Here is a 9,110-nt window from a genome sequence, read left to right on the forward strand (position 1 = left end):
GTCAAATTTTGACATTTTTGCCATACTATAGCCTTGCTGTTTTTGGTCATTTTTTTGACATCGTAAATTATGGGGTTTTTGTTTGTTTTTTTAACGTTTTAACGTTATGGTGTGTCTCAGCGTGCTATTTCTTGCTGTTTTGAGCTGTTTTAAGCCTTTTTTGGGATATGTCAAATTTTGACATTTTTGCCATACTATAGCCTTGCTGTTTTTTGTCATTTTTTCAACATCGTAAATTATGGGGTTTTTGTTTGTTTTTTAAAGTTTTCATGCCATAGCGTGTCTCAGCAAGGTATTTTGTGCTGTTTTCAAGTCTTTTCAGCTGTTTTCAGGACATGTCAAATTTTGACATTTTTGCCATACTATAGCCTTGCTGTTTTTGGTCATTTTTTCGACATCGTAAATTATGGGGTTTTTGTTTGTTTTTTAACGTTTTAACGCTATGGTGTGTCTCAGCACGCTATTTCATGCTGTTTTGAGCTGTTTTAAGCCTTTTTTGGGATATGTCAAATTTTGACATTTTTGCCATACTATAGCCTTGCTGTTTTTTGTCATTTTTTCAACATCGTAAATTATGGGGTTTTTGTTTGTTTTTTAACGTTGTAACGCTATGGTGTGTCTCAGCGTGCTATTTCTTGCTGTTTTGAGCTGTTTTAAGCCTTTTTTGGGATATGTCAAATTTTGACGTTTTTGCCATACTATAGCCTTGCTGTTTTTTGTCATTTTTTCGACATCGTAAATTATTGTTTTTTTGGTTGTTTCTTAAAATTTTAATGCTATAGCGTATCTCAGCAAGGTATTTTCTGCTGTTTTCAAGTCTTTTCAGCTGTTTTTAGGACATGTCAAATTTTGACGTTTTTGCCATACTATAGCCTTGCTGTTTTTTTTCATTTTTTTGACATCGTAAATTATTGTTTTTTTGGTTGTTTCTTAAAGTTTTAATGCTATAGCGTGTCTCAGCAAGGTATTTTGTGCTGTTTTCAGGTGTTTTCAGCTGTTTTTGGGACATGTCAAATTTTGACATTTTTGCCATACTATAGCCTTGCTGTTTTTTGTCATTTTTTCGACATCGTAAATTATGGGTTTTTTGTTTGTTTTTTAACGTTTTAACGCTATGGTGTGTCTCAGCACGCTATTTCATGCTGTTTTGAGCTGTTTTAAGCCTTTTTTGGGACATGTCAAATTTTGACATTTTTGCCATACTATAGCCTTGCTGTTTTTTGGTCATTTTTTCAACATCGTAAATTATGGGTTTTTGTTTGTTTTTTAACGTTTTAACGCTATGGTGTGTCTCAGCGCGCAATTTCTTGCTGTTTTGAGCTGTTTTAAGCCTTTTTTGGGATATGTCAAATTTTGACATTTTTGCCATACTATAGCCTTGCCGTTTTTTGTCATTTTTTCAACATCGTAAATTATGGGGTTTTTGTTTGTTTTTTAACGTTTTAACGCTATGGCGTGTCTCAGCAAGGTATTTTGTGCTGTTTTCAGGTGTTTTCAGCCTTTTTTTGGGATACGTCAAATTTTGACATTTTTGCCATACTATAGCCTTGCTGTTTTTGGTCATTTTTTCAACACCGCAAATTATGTTTTTTTTGTTTATTTTTTAAAGTTTTAACGCTATGGTGTGTCTCAGCACGCTATTTCATGCTGTTTTGAGCTGTTTTAAGCCTTTTTTGGGATATGTCAAATTTTGACATTTTTGCCATACTATAGCCTTGCTGTTTTTTGTCATTTTTTCGACATCGTAAATTATGGGTTTTTTGTTTGTTTTTTAACGTTTTAACGCTATGGTGTGTCTCAGCACGCTATTTCATGCTGTTTTGAGCTGTTTTAAGCCTTTTTTGGGATATGTCAAATTTTGACATTTTTGCCATACTATAGCCTTGCTGTTTTGGTCATTTTTTCAACATCGTAAATTATGGGTTTTTTGTTTGTTTTTTAACGTTTTAATGCTATGGCGTGTCTCAGCAAGGTATTTTGTGCTGTTTTCAGGTGTTTTCAGCCTTTTTTGGGATATGTCAAATTTTGATATTTTTGCCATACTATAGCCTTGCTGTTTTTTGTCATTTTTTCGACATCGTAAATTATGGGTTTTTGTTTGTTTTTTAACATTTTAACGCTATGGTGTGTCTCAGCACGCTATTTCATGCTGTTTTGAGCTGTTTTAAGCCTTTTTTGGGATATGTCAAATTTTGACGTTTTTGCCATACTTTAGCCTTGCTGTTTTTTGTCATTTTTTCGACATCGTAAATTATGGGTTTTTTGTTTGTTTTTTAACGTTTTAACGCTATGGTGTGTCTCAGCGTGCTATTTCATGCTGTTTTGAGCTGTTTTAAGCCTTTTTTTGGGATATGTCAAATTTTGACATTTTTGCCATACTATAGCCTTGCTGTTTTTTGTCATTTTTTCGACATCGTAAATTATGGGTTTTTTGTTTGTTTTTTAACGTTTTAACGCTATGGTGTGTCTCAGCGCGCTATCTCATGCTGTTTTAAGCTGTTTTAAGCCTTTTTTTGGGATATGTCAAATTTTGACATTTTTGCCATACTATAGCCTTGCTGTTTTGGTCATTTTTTCAACATCGTAAATTATGGGTTTTTGTTTGTTTCTTAAAGTTTTAATGCTATAGCGTGTCTCAGCAAGGTTTTTTGTGCTGTTTTCAAGTGTTTTCAGCTGTTTTTAGGACATGTCAAATTTTGACATTTTTGCCATACTATAGCCTTGCTGTTTTTTGTCATTTTTTCGACATCGTAAATTATTGTTTTTTTGGTTGTTTCTTAAAGTTTTCATGCTATAGCGTGTCTCAGCAACTTATTTTGTGCTATTTTCAGGTGTTTTCAGCTGTTTTTAGGACATGTCAAATTTTGACATTTTTTCCATACTATAGCCTTGCTGTTTTTTGTCATTTTTTCGACATTGTAAATTCTTGGTTTTTTGTTTGTTCTTTAACGTTTTAACGCTATGGCGTGTCTCAGCAAGGTATTTTGTGCTGTTTTCAGGTGTTTTTAGCCTTTTTTGGGATATGTCAAATGTTGACATTTTTGCCATACTGTAGCCTTGCTGTTTTTTGTCATTTTTTCGACATCGTAAATTATGGGTTTTTTGTTTGTTCTTCAACGTTTTAACGCTATGGCGTGTCTCAGCAAGGTATTTTGTGCTGTTTTCAGGTGTTTTTAGCCTCTTTTGGGATATGTCAAATTTTGACATTTTTGCCATACTATAGCCTTGCTGTTTTTGGTCATTTTTTCGACATCGTAAATTATGGGTTTTTTGTTTGTTTTTTAACGTTTTAACGTTATGGTGTGTCTCAGCACGCTATTTCATGCTGTTTTGAGCGTTTTTAAGCCTGTTTTTGGGATATGTCAAATTTTGACATTTTTGCCATACTATAGCCTTGCTGTTTTTTGTCATTTTTTCGACATCGTAAATTATTGTTTTTTTGGTTGTTTCTTAAAGTTTTAATGCTATAGCGTGTCCCAGTAAGGAATTTTGTGCTGTTTTCAAGTGTTTTCAGCTGTTTTTAGGACATGTCAAATTTTGACATTTTTGCCATACTTTAGCCTTGATTTTTTGGTCATTTTTTCGACATCGTAAATTATTGTTTTTTTGTTTGTTTTTTAAAGTTTAAATGCTATAGCGTGTCTCAGCAAGGTATTTTGTGCTGTTTTCAGGTGTTTTCAGCTGTTTTTAGGACATGTCAAATTTTGACATTTTTGCCATACTATAGCCTTGCTTTTTTGGTCATTTTTTCAACATCGTAAATTATGGGTTTTTTGTTTGTTTTTTAACGTTTTAATGCTATAGCGTGTCTCAGCAAGGTATTTTGTGCTGTTTTCAAGTGTTTTCAGCTGTTTTTGGGATATGTCAAACTTTGATGTTTTTGCCATAGTATAACCTTGCTTTTTTGGTCATTTTTTCAACATCGTAAATTATGGGTTTTTTGTTTATTTTTTAACGTTTTAATGCTATAGCATGTCTCAGCAAGGTATTTTGTGCTGTTTTCAGGTGTTTTCAGGTGTTTTCAGCTGTTTTTGGGACATGTCAAATTTTGACATTTTTGCCATACTATAGCCTTGCTTCTTTGGTCATTTTTCAACATCGTAAATCATGGGGTTTTTGGTTGTTTTTTAACGTTTTAATGCTATAGCCTGTCTCAGCACGTAATTTCATGCTGTTTTGAGCTGTTTTCAGCCTTTTTGTGTGATATGTCAAATTTTGACATTTTTGCCATACTATAGCCTTGCTTTTTTGATCATTTTTTCGACATCGTAAATTATGGGTTTTTTGTTTGTTTATTAACGTTTTAATGCTATAGCATGTCTCAGCAAGGTATTTTGTGCTGTTTTCAGCTGGTTTTGGGATATTTCAAATTTTGACATTTTTGCCATACTGCTGTTTTTTGTCATTTTTTCGACATCGTAAATTATTGTTTTTTTGTTTGTTTTTCAAAGTGTTAATGCTATGGTGTGTTTCAGCAAGCTATTTTGTGCTGTTTTGATGTGTTTTCAGCTGTTTTTGGGACATGTCAAATTTTGACATTTTTGCCTTGCTGTTTTTGGTCATTTTTTCGACATCTTAAATTATTGTTTTTTTGGTTGTTTTTCAAAGTTTTAATGCTATGGCGTGTTTCAGCAAGCTATTTTGTGTTGTTTTGAGGTGTTTTTAGCTGTTTTTGGGATATGTCAATTTTTGACATTTTTGCCATACTATAGCCTTGCTGTTTTTTGTCATTTTTTCGACATTGTAAATTATTGGGTTATTGGTTGTTTTTTAAAAGTTTTAATGCTATGGCGTGTTTTAGCAAGGTATTTTGTGCTGTTCTGAAGTGTTTCAGCTGTTTTTGGGACATGTCAAATTTTGACATTTTTGCCATACTATAGCCTTGCTGTTTCTTGTCATTTTTTTCAACATCGTAAATTATTGGTTTTTTGGTTGGTTTTTAAATTTTTAATGCTATAGCGTGTCTCAGCAAGGTATTTTGTGCTGTTTTCAGGTGTTGTCAGCTGTTTTTAGGACATGTCAAATTTTGAGATTTTTGCCATACCATAGGCTTGCTGTTTTAGGTCATTTTTTCGACATTGTAAATGATTGTTTTTTTTGGTTGTTTTTTAAAGTTTTAATGCTATAGCTTGTCTCAGGAAGCTATTTTGTGCTTTTTTGAGGTGTTTTGTGCTGTTTTTGGGAAATGTCAAATTTTGAGATCTTTGCCATACTATAGCCTTGCTGTTTTTGCTCATGTTTTCAACATCGTAAATTATGGTGTGTTTTTTTTTTTTTTTTAAGGTTTTAATTCTATACGGTGTCTCAGTAAGGTATTTTGTGCTGTTTTCAGGTCTTTTCAGCTGTTTTATGGACATGTCAAATTTTGACATTTTTGCCATACTATAGCCTTGCTGTTTTTTGATAATTTTTTCAACATTGTAAATTATGGTTTTTTTTGTTTGTTTTTTTTTCATATTTTAATGCTATAGCGTGTCTCAGGAACATATTTTGTCCTGTTTTCAGGTGTTTTCAGCTGTGTTTTGGCAATGTCAAATTTTGACATTTTTGTCATACTATAGCCTTGCTGTCTTTGGTCATTTTGTCGACATGGTAAGTTCTGGTGTATTTTCGTTGTTTTGTAACATTTTAATGCCATGGCGTGTCTGAGCATGATATTTCATGCCTTTTTGAGGTGTTTTCAGCTGTTTTTTGTACATGTCATATTTTGACATTTTTGCCATATTATAGCCTTGCTGTTTTTGGTCATTTTTTCGACATTGTAAATGTAACACCTCACCAGGGAGGCAATCGGTAGGCATCCTAATAAGATGCACAAGCCACCTCATCTGGCTCTTCTCATCGCGGAGGAGCAGCAGCTCTACTCTGAGCTCCTCCTGGATGATGAAGCTATCACCCTATCTCTAAGGGAGAGCCCAACAACCCCACGGAGGAAGCTCATTTCGGCCGCTTGTACCCACGATCTTGTACTTTTGGTCAATACCCAAAGCTTGTGATCATAGTTGAGGGTAGGAATGAAGATCGACCCGTAAGCCTTTCAGCTCAGCTCCCTCTTCACCACGACAGAGCTGCCTGTTGATCTCTCGCTCCATCCTTCCGTTACTCGTGAACAAGACCCCAAAGTACTAAACCTCCTCCACTTGTGTAAGGATCTCTTCCTTGATCTGGAGAAGGCACTCCACCCTTTTCCAGCTGAGAACCATGGCCTTGGATTTGGAGGTGTGATCCTCATCCTGGCTGCTTCAAACACGGCTGCGAACCGATCCAGTGAGAGCTGAAGGTCACAGCCTGATGAAGCTAACAGGACAACATCATCAGCAAAAAGCAGCAACCCAATCCTAAGGTCACCAAACCGGACCCCCTCAATGCCCTGGCTGCGCCTAGAAATTCTGTCCATAAAAGTTATGAACAGAATCAGTGACAAAGGGCAGCCCTGGTTGAGTCCGACCCTCACTGGACTTACTGCCAGCAATGCGAACCAAGCTCTGGCACCGGTTGTACAGGGAACGGACGGCCTGTATCAGGGGGTCCAATACCCCATACTCCCAGAGAACCCTACACAGGACTCCCCGAGGGACACGGTCGAATGCCTCCTCCAAGTCCACAAAGCACATGTGGACTGGTTGGCCAAACTCTCATGCACCCTCAAGGATCCTGCCAAGGGTCCAGAGCTGGTCCACAGTTCCACAACCAGGACAAAAACTGCATTGCTCCTCCTGGATCGACTATCCAGCAGACCCTCCTCTCCGGTGCCCTGTATAGGCCTTACCAGGGAGGCTGAGGAGTGTGATCCCCCTATAGTTGGAACACACCCTCCGGTCCCCCTTCTTAAAAAGAGGGATCACCACCCCGGTCTGCCAGTCCAGAGGCACTGTCCCCGATGTCCACGCAATATTGCAGAGTCATGTATACCATGACAGCCCAACAACATCCAGGGCCTTAAGGAACTCTGGGCTGATCTCATCCACCCTCGGGCCCCTGCCAACAAGGAGCTTTTTGACCAACTCAGCAACCTCAGCCCCAGAGATGGGAGAGCCCACTCCCAAGTCCCCAGGCCTTGCTTCCTCACCGTAAGGCGTGTTGGTGGGATTGAGGAGGTCTTTGAAGTTTTCCTTCCACCGATCCACATCATCCCAAGTCAAGGTCAGCAGCGCACCGTCCCCACCATACACAGTATTGACAGAGCACCGATTCCCCCTCCTGAGATGCTGGATGGTGGTCCAGAACCGAAGCTGTCTGGAAGTCATTCTCCCTGGCCTCACAGAACATGCTCTCCCGGAGGTGGGAGATGAAGCTCCATCTGACGGGAGACTCTGCCAGACATTCCCAGGAGACCCCCACAATGCGTTTGGGTCTGACCAGCGTTCTCCCCCACCATCGGAGCCAACTCACCACCAGGTGGTGATCAGTTAACAGCTCCGCCCCTCTCTCCACCTGAGTGTCCAAGACATGCAGCTTCAAGTCCAACAACACGACTACAAAGTCGATCATTGAACTGCTGCCAAGGGTGTCATGATGCCAAGTGCACATATGGTCACCCTTAAACCTGAACATGGTGTTTGTTATGGACAATCTGTGGCAAGCACAGAAGTCCAATAACAAAACACCACTCAGGTTCAGATCGGGGGGGCCATTACTCCCAATCACGCCCCTCTAGGTCTCACTATCATTGCCAATGTGAGCTTTGAAGTCCCCCAGCGGAACAAGGGAATCCCCAGAAAGAGCACTCTCCAGCACCCCCTCTTAGGACTCCAAAAGGGTGGACACTCTGAGCTGCCGTTTGGACCATAGGCACAAACAACAATCAGGATCAGTCCCTCTGCCCAAAGGCAGAGGGAGGCTACCCTCTCGTCCAACGGGGTAAACTCCAACATACAGGCACTGAGCTGGGGGGCAATAAGTATTAATGTCCCTGCCCTGTGTCTCTCCCCTGTGGCAACTCCTGTGGAAGAGAGTCCAACCCCTTTCGAGAAGACTGGTTCTGGAGCCCATGCTATGTGTGGAGGTGAGGCCAACTATATCTAGTAGAAACTTCTCAACCTCGTGGGGGTGCTGAGCTGGTTGCTCTGAACTATTTATTTAACTCATAAGGGGTCTGGTGAGCATTTTGTCTGGTCCCTCGCCTAGGACCTCTTTCCCATGGTTGACCCTTCCAAGGGTATAAAGCCCCTGACAAGTGTGCTCCTAGGATTATTGGGTCACGCAAACCCCTCCACCATGATTAGGTAGTAGCTCACCTAGTCATGCTATGGTCTGACTTTGATTTTGAACAACATACTATAATATTACTTATTCAAGCTATTTTTTAAAGACATGCTATAGTATGACTTTTATTGAGCTGTAGCATGTCGTCAAAAATAGCTTATAAAAGTCAGGCTATAGCATGTCCTCCAAAAGAGAGTAAAAAAGCCATAGAATACCATGTAATCCACAAATACCACAAAAAAGTCATACTATAGCATGTCCTTAAAAATTGCAGAAAAAAGTCTTACTATAGCATGTTGTGAAATAGCGTAAAAAAGTCATGCTATAGCATAATGTCATAAATAGCTTTAAAACGTCATACAAAGGCATGTTCAAGGTAGTGTAAAAGAATTATACTATAGCATGTCATACATAATTGAGTAAAAAAGTAATACTATAGCATGTCGTCCAAAAATACCATTCAAGAGTAATACTGAAGCATGTCATTCACAATCGCATAAAAGTGTCCCACTATAAAAGGTTGTCCACAATAGTATAAAAAAGGCATTCTATAGCATGTCTTCCAAGATGGTGTACAAAAGGCATTAGATACCATGTTGTCCAAAATAGCATTTAAAAGTCATACTATAGCATGGCGTCCAAAATGGAGTAGAAAAGTCATATTATAGCGTGTCATGCAAAAAAGCGTGAAAAAGTCATACTATAGCATATAGCACATAGTTATTTTACATGACATGCTGTAGTATGACTTTTTTATGCTTTTTTTTTACCCTTCTGGGTTGCTGGAGGCATTATGTTTTGTGGACCTACAGAAGGCCTACAACCATGCTGCTTAGGGAGTCCTGTAGAGGTTACTGTGGAAATTTGGGTTGCTGAGGTCACTGTTGCGAGCCATTCAACCCCTT

Source organism: Plectropomus leopardus, chromosome 1, assembly GCF_026936395.1.
Source record: "Plectropomus leopardus strain MGB_pleo_1.0 chromosome 1, ASM2693639v1, whole genome shotgun sequence".
NCBI lineage: Eukaryota > Metazoa > Chordata > Actinopteri > Perciformes > Serranidae > Plectropomus > Plectropomus leopardus.